General features: G+C 37.7%; 1 long non-coding RNA gene and 1 other non-coding gene across 2 annotated transcripts in view; one reads left to right on the forward strand and one right to left on the reverse strand.

The window, feature by feature from the left end:
- The window catches only part of LOC121027542 (uncharacterized), an 82,300-nt gene that overhangs the window by 40,316 nt on the left and 22,016 nt on the right, over positions 1-19,968 (reverse strand). The gene's annotated exons all lie outside the window — the stretch shown is intronic.
- Positions 3,778-3,884, forward strand: LOC121027970 (U6 spliceosomal RNA). Its single transcript, XR_005789030.1, has one exon. It is a non-coding gene; the product is annotated as a U6 spliceosomal RNA (small nuclear RNA).

The raw sequence follows: 19,968 nt of genomic DNA on the forward strand, positions 1-19,968 counted from the left end.
GCATCCTTGCCATGCAAGTCTGTCCTTCATCTCCATAATCCTGCATGAGAGCATTTCCTTCACCAGTGTTCTCCTTTCAATGCTCACGAAACAACGAGGAAAATCCAGTGAGGTCATTTTTGCCTTAGCTTTGTGACTTTGGTGAATACAAATGTTCTCCAAAGTTTACATGGCTTCATAAGATGTTTACCATGTCTGCTCACCTAGTCATTTGTCAGAGGAGAAGGAAAAACAGCTATAATCTGTCCAAAGAAAAGTGTAAGTCGAACATGAAAGATATTACAAAAATAAATGTTTTAGAAGTGGGATGAGCCTTTTTGTAAACACAAGAAAGCACCTGCTTATTGACACCATGCTACTGTGGAAATTATGTGCAAGTGTTTGCATAATTACACATCTATATTCCATATATGTAAAGCAAAACTATTTGCATGAGTCATTTGCAGAAGACTTGGAAGCCTCTTGCCTGAGTCCTGACAGTGCTCAGTGCTCTCTCTCTTTCCCAGAGCAGATGTGTAATGAGAAATGCCATGATTGGCCAAATGGGCTTTTATAGGGAGGCTCTGGGAAGAAGAAAACTTGGAGCCAGGCCCATCCCCATAGCACGATCACCTGCTGTGGGCCATTCAGTTCATGCCAGCCATTTTTATCCACAGCTTTTTCTACCTCACAGGTGTGTCATAAAAGAACTACATAATGTGTAAGACACTCCATGGTGCTGTGAAGCAAGTAACCAAATAAATATAGGATGTTTACCTTGCCAAAAAACAGCATCTCAGCATCCAATGGGAAGATGCCAAGCCACCTGCTAAGGTCAAATGGTTTGTGACCTGAAGCAAACTGCCTCTGCTCAATACAAATGGTGTAACATCCTTGCCCCCCCATCCAAAATCTTCAGTGTGATCCATTTATATTCTTCTTAAATGTATCTGTATATTTAGGCCTTTTCATCCTTATTCATACCTTTGCCCCACCAGCAAGATCTTTTGCCTTTTTCTGTCCTGTCTCTCCTCTTCCTTCAGTCTCAGCTTCCACCATTGAAATATAACCTGTCATTCAAGCTCCAATTTAATTAATAACAGCTACCATTGTTTACCATTTACTGTGTACCTGGAACTAAGCTGAATGCTTTACATATTTCATTTTTCTGAATTCTTCCAACACATCTACAAAGTTACTTTCATTAAGCCAGTGTAACAAATGACAACCAAAACCCAGAGATAAAATAACTTGCTCAAGATCACAAAGCCAGAATTCAAACCCAGGCCTGTCTTGATCTAAAGCTGATATTATTACACACTATATTGCAGTCATCCTTAGCAACTTCCCACACAAACTTTCTTGATGACTCCACAATACAGCAATTTCTCCCAACCTAAACCTAGCTCCCCTCCAGAACATATTTTGACATGCCTTGATTACTGTTTCGTTTATATTGCTATTTGAATTTAGATGAGTATATTTAGTTTCCTTTCCTAAGTATATTATAAGCCTATTAAAGCCCCAGAACTGTTCAAATGCTAAACTAATGCACCTACATTCTCCAGACACATACAGACATTGGTCTTACTCTACAGTCTTGAGTATAATTTTTTGTTACCCTTTTATCACCTAGCATATTTTTATGTACAGTAATCTAACCCCACCAATAATTTGCTCTCATTTGTTAAAAGTCCAAATATGAGGGGTTAAATGAAAAGCATGAGGTTGAGAGGGCCAGTAAAGGTGTGACCAGAGATGAACATACCTACTTCCAAGGCATTATGTTATAATTTCTAAGTTGATAAGAACCATCAGAACTTAAAAAAAAAAAAGAACTTAACAAAGGCATTCCTTTTTTGTAATTTAAGGTATGTTTGCCAAAATATACTGACATTATACTGTATTCTAAATATGTATGAGTCATAATATTTCCCAATCAGCTATTAATAGTTACTAGTGTCTTCTTTGTTCAGAATGCTTTTCAATATGCCATAGCACAAAGGTAGAATCAAGCATAAAATAAATTAGCATAGTATTTTACATTTTAGGAATAATGAACACTAGGTCTATCTATGCAAACCGATTTGATGGATCAAGAAAAATGCTTAGAAAATTCAGAAGGCAAAGCACTCTAGCCAAACAGAAAACTGAGGGTAAACTTTTAGAGCTTGAATGAAATAGATAATACTTTAAGAGGAAAGAGCAAATTATATAAATGAGTACTTATTGAGGAAATGAAATAAAACCTGTTATGAGTGATAAAAATAATTGGCACCCAGGAGATACCCCACAGGGACTTCCTGTACCAACCACAGTATAGTTGTTTTCTTCAAATGAAGGAGGGGTAAAGGTTACATGTTGTGTCTTCCAGATGAGTATAAAGTTACTCCAGTGCTCATTTTCCTAATTCCAAAATTCTTGAGTAAGAGTGCTTTTGTTTTTACTGGGAACACAAAATGGAATACAAAGGGAACTAAATTAAAGTAGAGAGGTATGCATCTCAGGAAGAAATGCATTTGCTCAGACTCACCTGTGAACAAGCCTTGAGGACGCCTCAGTAGCATACCCTGTTTGGGGTATAAGAATATGAAACCACTTCATGATTCAGAAGTCAGGAATGTGAAATTTACCTTCCTTTTGGCCACAGTCTCAGTGTGTGGGAGTGTCAAGTGTATTCTTCTCTTATTTATGAGTTTGTCTCTTGTATAGACTGGGATAATACCCATTTGCTTTCCCTCAAAAATCTCAGGGGTGACTCATGGCTCTTCTATTCAGCCAGTATGCTAAGATACTGTGAGTAATAAATAATTTTTTTTAAGCCTGCAGAAACTTCTGTCTGCATTTACTTAGAATCTGCATTTACTTATCAACAGCTGTGAAACTTTCAAGAATTGTTACTGCAAGTTCTCACCATTTCCTGGAGTCCCTATAGCTATAGATTTTCTAGCCATATGATCTTAAAGAGTCAACTTATTTTTGTGAAAGCAGCTTCAGATACGGTGTCAAATGACCCGTGTTCATATTTCAGCTCTGCCTTTTGACCTTGAGTAAACCAAGCACCTCCCTAAGCCTCAGCACCTTTCTCTATGCAAAGGGGAAATAATACCTGCCTGTACTTACCCACAGAATTGTGGTGAGGCTCAATTTGAGAAGTGTCCAAAAATGCTGCATAAATCACATCTCTATAGCAGGATCGTTCATGCTATTTTAAGTGTATTTTAGCCCCATCATTTCTATCAAACAGCAATTACATGCAGTTAAGGTTTTATTTCCTTCCAGTCTTTTTTCTACAGTGTATGTGTTTGTGTATCTGTGTAGATTTACTTTTTTAAATGTAGGCAATATTTTATTATGATGTAATTGTGTATTATCATATTTACATATATTATGATATATGTATGTATATATCCCTAAGTTAATAAAAGTTCTTCCAAAACATGGTTAATAACAGCTTGATATGTCTATCATATATAATATAATATAATGAAGTATGATGGAGACATGCATTTTCATGTTATTAAAAATTATTTCTAAACATGGTTAATAATGGATGCATTAAAAATATGTTGGGTAGGGGCGCCTGGGTGGCGCAGTCGGTTAAGCGTCCGACTTCAGCCAGGTCACAATCTCACGGTCCGTGAGTTCGAGCCCCGCGTCGGGCTCTGGGCTGATGGCTCAGAGCCTGGAGCCTGTTTCCGATTCTGTGTCTCCCTCTCTCTCTGCCCCTCCCCCGTTCATGCTCTGTCTCTCTCTGTCCCAAAAATAAATAAACGTTGAAAAAAAATATGTTGGGTAGTGCTCGTTTCAGCAGCACATACACTAAAATTGGAATGATACAGAGAAGATTAGCATGGCCTCTGCACAAGAATGACACACAAACGCATGAAGCATTCCATATTTTTGCACAGGTAGAAAGACAAACACCATATGATTTCACTCACATGTGGAATTTAATAAACAAAGCAACAGAGCAAAGGAAAAAAAAGAGAGAAAGGCAAACCAAGAAACACTCTTAACTATAGAGAACAAACTGATGGTTGCCAGAAGGGAGGTGTGGGGGGGGGATGGGTTAATAAACAGGTGATGGGGATAAGGAGGGCACTTGTGATGAGCCTCAGATGTTGTATGGAAGTGTTAAATCACTAAATTGTACACCTGAAGTTAATATCACACTGTGAACTAACCAACTGGAATTTAAATAAAAGCTTTTTAAAAATATGGTGGGCAATAATACTACCATAGGAGTGAACCATAATTTGTGGGATCACTCTCCACCTTTAACTCATTAAAAATACACATTTACAGGTTCTTTTGTTTTTGCTTGTTTTGCTATTTTGTTGTTGTTGATGTCACTGAGTTTAGTTGCTATTATAACCAAGATTGTAGTAAACATCTTTGTACGACAATCTTTTTATGGACCCCTAATTCAATAGAGGACATTTCTAGAACTGAAATCACTGAATCAAATGTATGGATTCTTCTAAGGTCTTTGGCTAGCCCTTGCTAACATATGGTCAGATTCTGTTCCTGAAGTATTGTACTGTTTAGACAATGTAAGAGATAACTTTTATGGTAGCTTCATCATGATTACCTATTTTAATCATTACCAATTTCATAGGTAAAAAAAAAGTAACTTTCCATTATCTATGTTTATATGATCACTAGTGAAGTTGAAAATCTGTCATGTTTATTGATTTTAATTATTTCTGCCACAAATGTCTTGTATCAGTTCTAGCAGACTTTTGGTAGAGTCTATCGGATTTTCAATGCATAATATCATGTCATCTGCAAAATGCCACAAATGTCTTATGTTTGCTCCATTTTCAGTATTTTCCTTATTGACTTTTACACCTTATTGACACCTTAAGAAATTAATTACACAGTCATCCTAACTCATAAAATTTTCCAAATTTGTCAACTGCATTTTAATATTGCCTATGATTTTTGACATTGTAAGTTTTTTTTAAGTTTTTTTTCTTCCAGTCTTATTGAGACATAATTGACACATGGCATTGTGTAAGTTTCATATAAGGTGTCCAACATGTTGGTTTCATACATTTATATATTGCAAAATCATAACCAACATAGCATTAGCTAATACCTCCATTTCTTTTTTGTGGTAATTTTTCAAGTTTTTAAAAATCATATTTACCAGGCAGTTTATTCCATTGCTTCCTTTTTTGATATTTTTATGAGTTAAGTAGAGGGAATCCCTACTGCATCCATACAGTAATTCATCATTTTAATAAAAACCAGCCCCTAAGTTCAAAGACCTAGCAATCTAGAGTAAAGTTAGGGTGTGATGGTACTGATTATTGCTGCTCTATCAGGAAGTCAATTTGAAAGCACCTGCAAGGAGATTATTAACTATTTCTGGTGCAGGAGGCATTAGCACCAACTCAGACACAGCCCTGTTTATAAGCCACTCAGATACATACTGTGCCAAGGAGTTTGGCTGATGGTGAGCACCCAGAAATTCTGACCTTGGAAAGCAGAAGGTCTATGCTAGTACATCTGTTAAGTCAGAGGGGTCCAGGCTGAGGCTCAGGCTCAGGGAGACCATGGGGAACAGGGAATAGACAACACCAAAATCAGTTCTGCTAGGGAAAAGGGATTTGGAAATGTCTGAGATGCATAAGCTATAATTAACAAGGTGACTCTAAAAAGAACTGGACTTGCCTCCCAGTTCTAAGTTTCTGTCTCATCATTCTCTGACTCTATTTGCCTCTTGTGCTGAGTTAAGGGCAAACTTCTTGCTTGCCTTATATTTAAATTTGACACTTCTGTGTTTAGAAAGGCCCATGAGGAGGCACACTTGCCTCCTTAGCAGCATGAATAGTAACCACAGTTAATACAGTTAATAAGAATTAACATTATTTAGGCTCTTCCGATGGTCCAGACCTTGTTCTGAGCCCTTTATATTCATGGAACCCTTCAAAACACTTTTAACTGGTAGGAACACAATTTCCTCCATTGTATAGAGGCACAGAGAAGTAGATGACTTATCCAGGGTCACACAGCCCGCAAGAAGATGAGCCAGGATTTGAAACCAGACACCTGGTATCAGAGTTGGCAACTTTATTATATTCTATGATATTCTGTATTTACTAATACAAATTTTGGTAACAAGTATTTTGATTCCTATATGTGAAAAGATGTATGCAAATATATCTATACATTTGGAAAGATCTATGTATGTTATATCCCTGGATTTCTGCTTTTATTTATTAGGGTCAATGACAGGGGAGGATTAGGAATTAATTAAAGAATTACTGGTTTATCTAGGCCTCTGGCTTTCCCACCTTCTGATACTTCTACCAGAAAACAATAGAACAAAGGAATAACACATTTTAGACAAAAATGACTATTTTCCCACAGTTTGATGTTTATTAGTTCTGCTAGGGATTGACTTCTAAGGGAAACCAGACTCAATATAATGATCAAAGTAAAATCAAGTTTATATACCCACCTATTATATTCCTAGTACCTCTGGTGCTTCCATGGGTACCAGCTTAGTGCAGGACAGTGGAGTGTAGAGTGTGTGGAGGCAAATCCCCAATAACAACACAATTTTGGCAGTCTTTGAATAAGCCTTGCCAACATAGCTGACAGACTCTTGTCCCTTTTGTCCCTTTCTTGCCACCTCGATATCCATGCAGACACAGGGGTCTCTCATGGCTGCAGTTTCAGAATTACTTATGGCCAAACACTGCTTGATGTCTCAGATGGCAACAAGGAGAGGCTGTACTACTGTCACCAATTTTCTCTCTTGTCTCGTTCCCTCCACTCCATCTCCCCACAGCCTTGCTAGACTAATAGTTTCCGTACAAATTTAGTCACATTCCTCTCCTTAAAAATCCTTCCATGGATTCCCACCACCAACAGGTTAAAATCTCACCTCCCTAACATGGTGTCCAAGCCCTTTGACAATATTGCCCTTCTCCTATCTCCAATTTAGTCTATGAGCTCCTTACAGGAAAGTAACCCTGCTCTCCACCCTTGTGAATGGCACTTAATAAATATTTAATGGATGAATGGATGGGTGGCTCAATAAAAGAATGGATGAATAGTGTCTTTCACATGGTGATCATTTCTTTTATTTATATTGTTTATATTGTTAGCAAAGAACTCCAAAATATATTATCTCAATTAGACATGACAACAAATTCCTGAAATGGGTAATACTGACAATTTACCCATAAGGAACAGGTTCAGTAAGGCTAAGAGACTTGCCAGACATCACATTTGCGTCACACCAAACCTTATAGCCTTTCTAATATGCCACAATTCTTTCCCATAATGCATGAAGTGATCTAAATGTAGTTATTTAATGATGCAGAGATTTATAGAGTTTTACAGCTGGGAGACTCCCCTAGTCAACTCTTTTTATTGGAAACATGAAAAACTCAGATCCAGATATATGAAATTGCTTAAATTTGTACCACTCATTAGCAAGAGACTAGAAAATAGCTTCCTGGATCCTATTTCTAACTTTCTACATCCTTAAATCCATCCTCTGCCAGTCTCTGTGCAACTGTACAACTCTAACCTTTCTGTGCCTCAGTTTCTTATACTGATAAATCAGGATAATAGTAGCACCTGCTGCACAGAATCGTTGTGAGGATATAAAAGGGATAATACAAGGGAAATTCTTCAAAATTAAGTGCTTTAAAAATATTATCTATTAATCACCATCATTTCATGTGGATGGGTTTTTCCCTTTCATAAATCAGTAACATTGAAGAAGTGCTACCGTCGTGATAGTGGTCACACTCAAATAATAAAAGCTGAAAGGCAGAGAAGCAATATGATGCATGTTCAAATGCAAATAGTAAGTTATAGGACTGGAAGATACTATGAGTGAATGATAGAAAACCCTAACTCAAGGTCACAGGCAAACAAACTGTTAGGCTTTTTTTTTTTTTCCCTTGAAACTTCCCACTTTCTGAGGGGAAGTAAATTATTTTGAATTGCAATGCATGGTTGAAAAATAATAAAGTAAGAAGCAGCCATTTTTCATTACTTATTTCCTCCCCATAAAATAGTTGTATTCTTCTGTCTGCTAACTGAAATAGATATATGCCCAAAGATACACATAAAACATAACTAGCAGTGAATACACTGCCTTACCTACTGAAGAACCATTCAACTATAATCATTGCCTCTCCTACTGAGTTCCAGCCAGCTGGTTTTCTCTGTAGGAAAGGATTTTCCATACTTCTCATTAATCAACCCCATGAATTGCATTTACTCATTGACACCTTGCCGTCCTAGCTTTCAGTAGTAGTGAGATTAGGTAGGGCTGTGCTGTAGTAACAAACAAAATTGCATTAGCTTACAAAATCAGAGTTCCATTTCTCACTCATGGCTCATGTCATAGTGGACTGACTGTAGCTCATTGTAGGACTCACCTGACATAGTCATCCCTGGAACATTGTGGGCATCACAGCAGAGAAAAGGAGTTTGGCAAAGTGTGAACCTGCTCTCAAAGCTTCTCCCTGTGTGTAACACACGTCACTTCCATTCATCTTCATTGGCCAAAGCAAGTCACATGGCCAAGTCAGTCTTCAGTAGGGTGATGAAGTAGATATTCATCAACAGCAATATAATCTATCATGTATTCCTACTGTAATCTTTATTCTTGTTTTTTCCCCTCCTGAGTTACAGCAGATTCTAGTTTTCCAAGGTTAATGTAAATTGTCTGTATCATTCTTCCTGCTTATTTCTGTGTGACTCCTGATTAGTTTTGTGAAACTGGATACTCAACACAGTGTTACTATCCTAAAAAAGATACACATCACAAAAAAAGCTAAAGGGTTTGTTTGTTTGTTTGTTTATTTATTTATTTATTGTTTATTTACCAAAGTTAGGTTACCAGATGACTACATGAACTCATTCTAACATAAATTCCCATGAGTTTCTATATTGTTTCTCCAACTCTCTATTACACCTGTAAATGTAACTTCTAATTTTCTAAGTCTTTTCCCCCACAGGGCCTGGAACTTACAATAATTACACATTTTGTGTTTTCATAAATACTTGCTAATAAAATGATTAAAATAAACTGACAGCACCTCCTAGAATAAAAATAATAACTTTCAATCTTAGATCTATCACCAAACTGTTCTGCAATGTGAAAAAGGACAAGTCTACGTCTTTAGATTTAGAAAATGATGATGTCACTCTTAATGGCATTGGTGAGATTGAAGAATGTTCATTATCTAATGACTGTAATGGGCTCTGAAAGCATCCTGCAATTCATGTGCCTTATAATGCCAAGTCACCAGAATCCAAGAGAAGGGTAAAATTATTTTGGAAGTCATTCTCTCCATGAGTCAGGGAAAACCAACTTTTGCATAATTTACCTTACATGTAATTTCCAAAATTACATTAACAATTTGAGTTTGTAGAGTATTTTTCCCCAAATTACCTACACTCACCTCAAATCACCAGAACCAGAAGTCAGATAAAGCAAGTTACTCTCTTCTGGGCGGCTTCATAAAATTCATTGCTTTGCCGAAATCCATCAATATCAGTGTTCCTCAACTTAAGGAGTCTTCTTAGATATTTCTTTTGCTAATCACCCACACACAATTTCAATACCACAGATATACTGTATGCCTGACTATTTATTGTATGTATATCTGTGCTTTTTTCATTTAAAAAGTAAGAACTGGGGTGCCTGCATGGCTCAGTCAGTTGAGCTTTGACTTCAGCTCAGGTCATGATCTCACAGTCCATGAGTTCAAGCCCCACGTCAAGCTCTGTGAGGACAGCTCAGAGCCTGGAGTCTGCTTCAGATTCTGTGTTTCCCTCTCTCTCTGCCCCTCCCCCCTTTGTACTCTGTGTCTCTCTCAAAAATAAAAAATAAAATAAAATAATAAAATAAAATAAAATAAAATAAAATTTTTAGGGACACTGGGTGGCTCAGTCAGTTAAGTGTCCCAACTCTTGATTTCAGCTCAGGTCATGATCTCATGGTTCATGGGATCAAGCCCCATGTCAGGCTCTGTGCTAACAGCATGGAGCTTGCTTGGGATTCTCTCTCTCTCCTCTCTCTCTGCCCTCCCCCTGCCCAAATAAATCACTAAACATTTCCAAAAACTTTTTTTAAGTAAGAACTATTTTTTTCCTCCCTTTGGAGTAACACTGCCTCTTTGAGAACACATGATATTTAGGAAAGATGCTTTCCTCTGCCATGTACTTCCACCTTTTTTACACTTACATCAGAATGTTCTGCTCTTCTTTCTCGACCATGCCCTTTTGCTTTTTCTCACCTCAGGATCTTTGCTCATGAGATACCTTCTTTCTGGAATAATCTCATTTCTGTTGAGTCCAACCATTTTTCAAAAATCACATCAAGCTCTACTCCCTCCAAGTAGAAGTTTTTCTAAATACTAAATTTCTAAATACTAAATACCTTTCCCCTAGAACATTTACCTTTAACAGAAGATATTTTCTCTACATAATATCTCAGTCTACTTTAAATTAATATTATTTAAATACATGAACTTCTCACTAAATTGTAAGCCGACAGATGGCAAGGACTACTAGTCTTTGGATCTCCCATTTTTTCAGAAAGAGTGCTCAATAAATATTTGTCATATTGAGTTTATTAATTTATGACTCAATTATTTCCAGCTAGCACTTCATATTAAAAATAGACTTCAGCTGCGAGCTCACGTTGTTATTTAGATGGGTATATAGACATAGATGCATACACACACAGGTGCCACCTAGCTGGGAAAATGGGATATTCCTTCCACTCTTCATCCTCTGCACATCAAACTTTGGTTCCTCCCTGGAAAGTTCCCTGGATCTATCAACGGCACCATTATTCTTCATATTGTACAGGCTCAAAATTTCAGAGGCACTTTAATGCCTCCCTTTCCTTCATTCTCCATACCTAAGTGGTTGCTCAAACTTGTTGGTTCTTCATTTTTCATGAATCCTTGATTTTTTGCTTTTCTCCACTCCAGCACCTTATTTTAAATCTGTGACATCTCACTTACAGTCAACTCCTCCATCTACAGTTCTCCTCTTTCCACATTGCTAATCATAACTATTCTTCAGTCCATCTTACTCAGGATTATCTTCCTGAAACATAGACCATGATCTTATTCTCTGTTGCTCAGCTGCTTAAGAAACTGCAGAAAATTCAGAATAAATCCAATCAACTCAACAGGAATGCTACGGACTGAGTTGTGTCCTGCCAAAATGCATTTGTTAAAGTCCTAACCCCTGTTGTAATGTTATTTGGAAACGCAGCCTTTGTGAGGTAATTAGGTTCATATGAGACCATAAGGATGGGTCCCTTGTGATGAGATTAGTGCCCTTGTAAGTAAAGTGCTCTTGCTGTCTCTCTTTCTCTGCTATGTGAGGATACTGTAAAAAGGCACCATTTGACAGCCACAAAGAGAGCACTTCCTGGACCCCAACCAAGCCAGCATCCTGATCTTGGACTTCCAGCCTCCAAAACTGTGATAAAACACTTCTTCTGTTTAAGTCACCCATCTGTGATATTTTCTTATGGCAGCTTGAATAGACTAATATAATAACCTCTGTGATCCTGCTTCAAGTGGCCTTACCTAATCAACCCCAGCAGCCAAGCCTCCCCACAAGGAATGTTCACATCTAGTTAGGCCTATGTCATTTCACACACACGCTAGAATGAATTCTCTACTTAAAAGGGTTAAAATGCTTTCCAAAATAATTGGTTACAATAAAGATTGTTATTGTTTACATATCTTTTCCAAGGAATGTTGTTGCGAAAGTAGTCTGTAAGGCTCAAAAACTGTAAAACATACACATTGCAGGGTCTGCCCTAAGCTAAGAGAACCACACTTGCATTTAAATTCAAAATACTATAGCTTCTTATACCAAAAGTAACATAAAGAGGGAGAAATTTGATCACTCACACTTTGCATTTAACAAATATTACTGTCCATCTATCATAAGCCAAGCCTTAAGCTAGGTGTTATCAATACAATAGTCAAAATGGACAGTTTTGACCTTTCTGGAAACTGCAGGTTAGTCTGATGAATGAGTCCAGCTCTTTTCTGTAAGCAAATGTGGAAAATTACTTCATTTGCTTGAGAATAGGTCTGTATGTGGTTTCACATTTGGGCCACAGAGAAGCTGTTAAGTGGCTTGCTTGCTCAGAATGACTCCCTTTTATTTCCATCTCTGAGGCTGTCTGTCTCTTTCTCTCTGTTTCCCTCACTACCTCCTTATGTATAGATAAATGGAAAAGTTCTCCCTACACTGAATTTTTCCTTCTTCAAATACAGAGAGAAGATTGAAGAGACAATTCTCCACTATGCTTTAGCAAGAATATCTTAAGAGTTCATGGGCTCTCTGAGAAACTCATAGCAGAGGCCATGCCATGCAGCTAAAGGACATTTTCATGTTTGAGAATTTACTGCCTCTGGACCTTTCAAAATAAAGTAGAACAGTAGGGAATCTAAGAAATTTAGTTTTGTCTCATGTTTTAGAGGATAATTTCTCTTTCTAATGTTAAAACCGGTGCCCTAGAAAAGATTTTAATTTAAGGAAAATGATTTTAAATTCAAATGTATGGATTTCTTTCTGGAGTTCATGTAACCCCAAACAGATATAATGTGCTTTATTTCCTTTTGTAAGAATTATTTTGCATATTTTATGTGTCCTCCAATGTCACAAAGCAGTCTATTCATTTTGATGACATAATGTTCTACTTAGCCAATTTTTATCCAAAGATCAAATGCTAAACTATGACAGAATTGCCAATAGTCAAACCCAACTCCACATAGAACCTCAGTCTCGGGGCGCCTGGGTGGCTCAGTCGGTTGAGCGACCGACTTCAACTCAGGTCATGATCTCATGGTTTGTGAGTTCGAGCCCCATGTCGGGCTCTGTGCTGACAGCTCAGAGCCTGGAACCTGCTTCTGATTCTGTGTCTCCCTCTCTTTCTGCCCCTCCCCCACTCATGCTCTGTCTCTCTCTGTCCCAGAAATAAATAAACATTAAAAAAAAGAGAGAACTGTCTCTAATACAGGCTTTCATTCAGAGCTGAAATAGAGTTGTGTCATTCACTCCCTTACTGTCTTTTAGGAACTTAAAGAAGGGTTACCCATGTGAGCTCCCCCTCACACCTCATATATATCTTGCACATCTTTGTAGAAGCCAATATCCTTCATCAGTGGGCCTGAGGTTCCCCAGTGGGGAGGGGCCTCACTATGCAGCAGTTTTGCCATTTTAAAGTCACAAATTAAGTAGAAATTATGTGAATTACACAGGTCTTCTAGTGTTATGGATTCAAGGTAAAAAAAAATTTCCTGGGAAAAGAAACACAAATGCTGAAAACTTGCTTTTCATTGACCTATGCACACCATAAACAGAGTAAGAACAGAGAGGCAAGAAATCTTGTTTCTAAAAACCAAATTCTTGGGGCACCCAGATGGCTCGGTCATTTGAGCATCCAACTTTGGGTCAGGTCATGATTTCACAGTTCGTGGGTTTGAGCTCCTCATCAGGCTTTGCGCTGACATCATGGAGCCTGCTTTGAATTTTCTGTCTCCCTCTCTCTGTTCCTCCTGTGCACGCTCTCTCACTCAAAAATAAATAAACATTAAAAATTTTTTTTCAATAAAAAATAAATTAAAACAAAAACCAAATTTTTAGACAGGTCTCTGGTGGTTCTTCATATCATTTCCTTCTTCTCTAAAATAGAAATAATAAAAGTTTCTCATTTCAAATGTCCTACTATGAGCAAAGCCTTGGACTTTTTCAGAACAAAGACCAAACTTGAATATTTTTGATATATTATACTTTAAAATATATATATTTATTTCAGGAAGCCTGGGTGGCTCAGTTGGTTGAACATCTGACTTCAGCTCAGGTCATGATCTCATGGTTCATAGGTTTGAGCCCCACATTGGGCTCTGTGCTGACAGCTCAGAGCCTGGATGGAGTCTGCTTAGGATTCTGTGTCCTTCTCTCTCTCTGCTTCTCCCCTGCTCACACTGAGTCTCTCACTCTCTCTCAAAAATAAATAAAACATTAAAAAAATTTAAAAAATATATATGTATTTCAAAAAATAATAGCATAATTATTGAATGCCTCCTGAGTGTCGCATACTTTGTTAAATTCTGTTTCACCTCCCTACAACCCCGAGTGGGTATCATTATTATCCTTATTTTACAGAATAGAAAATTAAGGCTTATGCCTCAATTATAATAAAGAGGACACACAATTAATAAAGACTGAAGTCATAACTTCAACCAATGCCCTTTATCAACACACAATATTGCATCTCCATAATTTTCATGAGAAGCTTCATTGCCATCACCAGAGCCAGTTAAAGCCCCATCACTGACCCACTAGCTCTACCCTAGAAGCAGACAGAAGTCATTCAATACATCAGGCAGAACCAAATGGATGGAGCTGCATAGCATGTTGGTTAAAAAATGCCAACGAACCAACCAAACATGGAGACTGCCAGCTCCATCTTACTCCTATGGGAGCCTGAGTAATTTATTTAACCTTCTTGTGTTTTGTTTTGTCATCTATAAAACAGAAATGATAATAACTATATCTATTTACAGGGTGACTGTAAGTATTAAGCAAGATAACCTCTATAAAGCACTTAATGTCTGCCCTGTACATCAGTTATTTGTGTTAACATACGAAGACCATACCCTTTTAAGCTTTTTATTCTCAGTGCCTCTTAATGCCTGACTTATGGTGGATTCTCAATAATTGTTTGATAAATGAATAAAAATAAGGTAGGTCAAGATTCATCATCAAAGGAGTATAAGCTTACCCCAAAACCAGGTTTTGTAGCAAATGTGAACTCAGAGAGATGACCAAGGTCAGATAATCAGTTACCCAAAGGAGAGATAGCAGATGCAAGGAGAATAAACATGGCTGTTGGGGCTAAGAGCAAGATCATGGTCAAAGCTGGCAGAAGCTAAAGGGGAAAAAGCAGGGCTTTAGAATATGGGTACATTTATCGGATTATATAAGGTGACTTGTCTGCCCTTCCTCTTCCTTTCCTCTTCAAACAAACATTTGCTGGGTACTTTCTTTGTATCTAAACTGTATTAGTCTCTATGATTATAATTAATAAAATCATTAGAATTAATTAATTTGCTTATTTCCTCATAATGCTTCTTTGAACTGCAAAGAAGATTGTGACTACGGTAGTTGAAGAGGGATTTCTCCTGCTTCGATTTTTACTGAAAGATAAGTATAATCTATATCTGATGCCAAACTGAGTGTGAGACAGATCACCATATATAGAATTTGTACCTGCCAAAAAGTTAAAGTAGTTTCCAAGTCATGGATCCACCTACTTACCTTGAAAATATAAAAAAGGAGAAAGGGAGAGAGAGCATGAAAATTGAAAAATATTTGAGAATATTTCTTTAGAGAAAGCTACACTTTGAGGTTTCTCCCACTTACTCAGAACAGAAGAGTGGTCTACTATTATCTCATTTTTCTCTCGCATGGACCTTCCATGGCACCTAGTTGAACAACTAGGTTTTCCCTTGCCATTGATGGGCATAGAAGACTGAAGCCTGAAGCCTAAGTTAGCCTGAATGACCTGTGGCAGGGTAGCCCTGTTGCAATCAAGCTATTCTCCTAAATTTTTGCTGGCACAAGGGTTGTATAAATGTTTCTGGTGGATGAGATGCAAGTCCCTCGGTAGAAAGAGCTACCGTGTTATCAAAGTGGGCCCACCTACAGAAGTGACACCTACAGAAGCAAAAAAATCCCAGGAACAAGAATCTAGAAGCTAGAAGACACTTGATTTCTAGGGACTGTAAAAGGGAGTCAAAGAGACCATGTAATATAGAGATAGATCTGAAAGAGTCAACAAACTTCAATGTGAGAGGTCTCCAGGAATGAGAATCCCAGAAGAACTCACAAAAATGCCCATGAGAGAGAGAATCACATCTGAAAAGTACTCAGCCCAGAAGAACCAATTTATGACCTTTTCTCTTCTGTTACTCCCAACCTCAACCTCCCTCTCTACCCAAACCTCAGGAGCGTCAAGAACAAGCTCAAAAACTGGTATGAGAAGACTGTTAAGGAGAAGAAAACACAAAGCACAGAAAGACAGAAGCCAACAATGTCTCTTCCATCATGTCTATCAACTAGAAGAAGGCCTGAGTTGGAAAAGGGAAAACATCTGATACTGAATCAAGCTCATTTTGTATTAACATCTTACACTTGGCAACTCTGATTTATTTATTGACATGGGGTTTGTTTCTTAAAAGAGATGGTAGGATGTGTTAATAACCAAGTAAGAGCAGAGAGGTTATGGAAGCTACCCAAGTTCTGATTCACTAGCAAGAGATAATTACTCTCACTGAATGTCTGAAATAAAGCTGAGGGAGACAATAATGAAGTTGTGTTTTCATTATCTGTCATGAGTCATGTTTGCCCACAGAGGCCTGAATCTCACAACTAATCTGTCTCCATCTCTCTCCATCTTCTCTCTCTTCCTCTTCCTCCTCCTCCTTCACTCTTGCTCTCACTCTCCACCCCCTCCTATCCCTCTCTCCTTTATGTCTGTGCATTTATCTGTCTCTCTCTTTCTCTTTTTCAAGAACCTTTGGAATTGTCATTAAAAGAAATTTAAAATAATTGATATTGTAACAGACTAAGAGAGGTAAATAACATTCTCAACACAATTCACCTTGTACTCTCTATTAGTCAGTGCTCTGATGCAGAGAGCAGACATACACATAAAGCACTTAGTTCAAATACAGCCTTGCACATAATAAGTACTCAAAGAATAAAAGCTATTATTACTTTAAACACCACCTCTTGGAAATGCTGAGGGACAAGTCGTGCTGAGAATCCCTCACTTTTTCTTTTTACATGTTGTTCTGCCACTATGTACAAAGAAATGTATTGTATTATGCATTCTCTTTCAATTCATACCTTTTGTTTGCAGATACCAAGCCCCTTTCCAATCATTAGAAATAATAAATCACATTTTCACATTCCAAACTCTGAAGAAAGTTAAATATTTACAAAGTTCTGCATGGCAAATAAAGAACAATTGACTGAGACAGGCCCTTAAGAATGATTCTTTATACATTTTTAGAAAACTCTTTCAGAAATTTGGCACAAATATTATAACAATAATTCATCCGATCTTTAATGTTATCACTGCTTTTAACTTCCTCAGATCCAAGCAAGAATAAAATGCAGCAAGATCTACAGGAGCTGTTACTAAACTAGTATTTTTGTAGAATGCAAACTTTTGATTGTGCCAATTGAAATCACCTAAAACACATAGTAGGGTGAAGCAAATTTTTTTTTCTATTTTCTTTCTGCCGTTCCCTGCTCCACAGTCAAACGATAAAAAGGGATAACCTTCCAGCCATCTGATGTTACCAGAAAATCCTAAATTTTCTGGATTTTTATGAAAGCATGCATCCATAAAATCAAACATCCAAATAACCAACAATTATGTGAATCTTTGTGGTCTACACAGCACTTCTGCTATTCACGACTCTTGCAGTGCTCCCCTTCCCCCGACGAGCTAGGCTTTATCATCCTAATTTATCCTAAATTATCCTAATTTATAGATTAGGCAACTACAGCACAACTATAACTCAACTATTGGACTCCTGAATCTTGTTTATTTCAGTATATAATGCTTTATCAGCCTCTTTAAAAATATTTTATGCTCTTTACTGAAAGTTGATCATCTGTAAGGAAGCGAAGTGATGCAACATTTAGGACACATGAGGAGGACAGAGGAAACTCTGGCTTGTTTGTTTGTTTGTTTGTTTCAGTTACTGAATGACTAGGAAAAGCAGCAAACACTTTCTGGGTTTTCAGGTTTCTTCTGGTGAAGTAGACATTCCCACTGCCTTCCAGGGAGATAATGACAGTGGGAAGGGAGCAGATGAGGATGGGGAGATATATCACATGCTAACTCATCTTACAAGTAGAGCTGACTTCAGCCTTTGCAAGCGTGTGGTTTAGCATAGACCTTGACACATGGCATGAGTGAATTCAGAGAGGCTATGAAAAAAATGGTTAGGAAGATAATAACAGAACACCCAAAAGCATCTCTTGCTAGTTCCAAATCCAGCATTAGGCAAGGCTGGGCAGCTTCACATTGAAGTCAACAACTCCATTGTGGGCTAAGTGGTGAAGACACAATGTAGGCTTATCTGGGAGGATAAGAGATCTAAAGAAACAGAGAAAGTGTCTATGAAGTGCTTTGAGCTCTTCAAAGATAAACACTGCTACTCCAAGTTGCCATCAGCAATGACTTGTGGCACTAGAAGGGAGATGTTAATTGTGTTACAAGTAGGCTTGCTTTGCTTATACCTACAAGAATAGTGACTGATAAACCTGACTCACCAGGTAGTTAGCAATCTCACTCTCCCTAGTACACAACAGAAAAGGTTTTGTCTTAACAATGTTCTCTGCTCTCTTTCTATGCCCTATCTTAAAGATTGCTCACCTTCATCAGCTACACTGTGGGCTATGCTCTTCCTTTTCCCCAAACGCCTGCAATGAAGAATTCTGCCTCAAAATAATATTTTTTACCTTCTTCCCCTATTAGCCATCTCCTCACCTTTCTTCTAACTAACATTTCCTTCCTATCTACCCTCACACCAATAAGCAGATATGTCCAAATTTAAGAAAGTTTAAGAAATATAAAAAATTGAACTTATAAATATAGTAATCATGAGTGATGTTTCTGAAATATTTCATTTACAAAAGAGTAACAGAGTCTTATAAATATTGTCCAAATTTCATTTAAAATGTATTTAATTTTTTACCAAGTATATTACCAAGTGCTTTTCCAATTGTATAAAATGAGGTTCACTTATATTAACTTCTTTTAGAAAATGACTAGGTAACCAAATAAATAAACAGAATCAGAATTCATCTTTTTTTTTTTAATTTTTTTTTCAACATTTATTTATTTTTGGACAGAGAGAGACAGAGCATGAACGGGAGAGGGGCAGAGAGAGAGGGAGACACAGAATCGGAAACAGGCCCCAGGCTCCAAGCCATCAGCCCAGAGCCTGACGCGGGGCTCGAACTCCCGGACCGCGAGATCGTGACCTGGCTGAAGTCAGACGCTCAACCGACTGCGCCACCCAGGCGCCCCAGAATTCATCTTTAATATTGCATTATCACGTTCTTATAGCATGTCGGCTTCAGCAATGCCATGAAAGGGATAATACGAGATCAGCCCATGGATTTCATGAAATTTATAGCTAAATTTTATTTTTCAAGCTTTTTTTTTTGAGAGAGAGCAGGTGTGCACTCATGTGTGCACATGAGTGGGGGAGGGGCAGAGAGAATCCCAAGCAGGCTCCATGCTGTCAGCATAGAGCCTGATGCGGGCTTCAATCCCACAAACCGTGACATCATGACCTGAGCTGATATCAAGAGTCAGATGCTTAACCGACAGAGCCACCCAGGAGCCCCTATAGCTAAATTTTAATTTGGGCTAATTTGGGCTTTACTACAAATATCATTTCAGGCCTAACGACTTTTGGGCATTGGACAATTTTGTCATTCCTCAACATACTAATGTGCCTGGTGATCTCTTAAACAGAGGGACTGGGCTGTTTTAATACTTCAGACTACAAAAGGCCACTTGACTCTGGTCATTTTTCAAAATTATAAGTTTTTGTGAAAAATACACTAGAAGAAAGCTTTTAACAGTTATTTCCTAACTCTTTTGAAGGCACAACGTCTTGCTCTTAGAATTCTTTCAACATACACACTAAAAGCCAGTTTTAAATTTGTCAAAATCCCTTCAGCATGCCCCTTTTCCTAAGCCCCATCCAGCCATGGAGATAAATTGCTATGCTCATACCACCAGGTTTAAAATTCCATCCACAGGGACACCAAAGGTGAGCTCTGTTGCAGAAAGAGAATTAAGCTTGGCAAATACATGTAAACTAATTTCTCTATTAGGTTAGCAAAAGAGAAACTTATCCTCCTTATAAAAAA

The sequence above is a fragment of the Herpailurus yagouaroundi genome, unplaced genomic scaffold (assembly GCF_014898765.1).
Source record: "Herpailurus yagouaroundi ecotype Mexico unplaced genomic scaffold, PumYag 77, whole genome shotgun sequence".
NCBI lineage: Eukaryota > Metazoa > Chordata > Mammalia > Carnivora > Felidae > Herpailurus > Herpailurus yagouaroundi.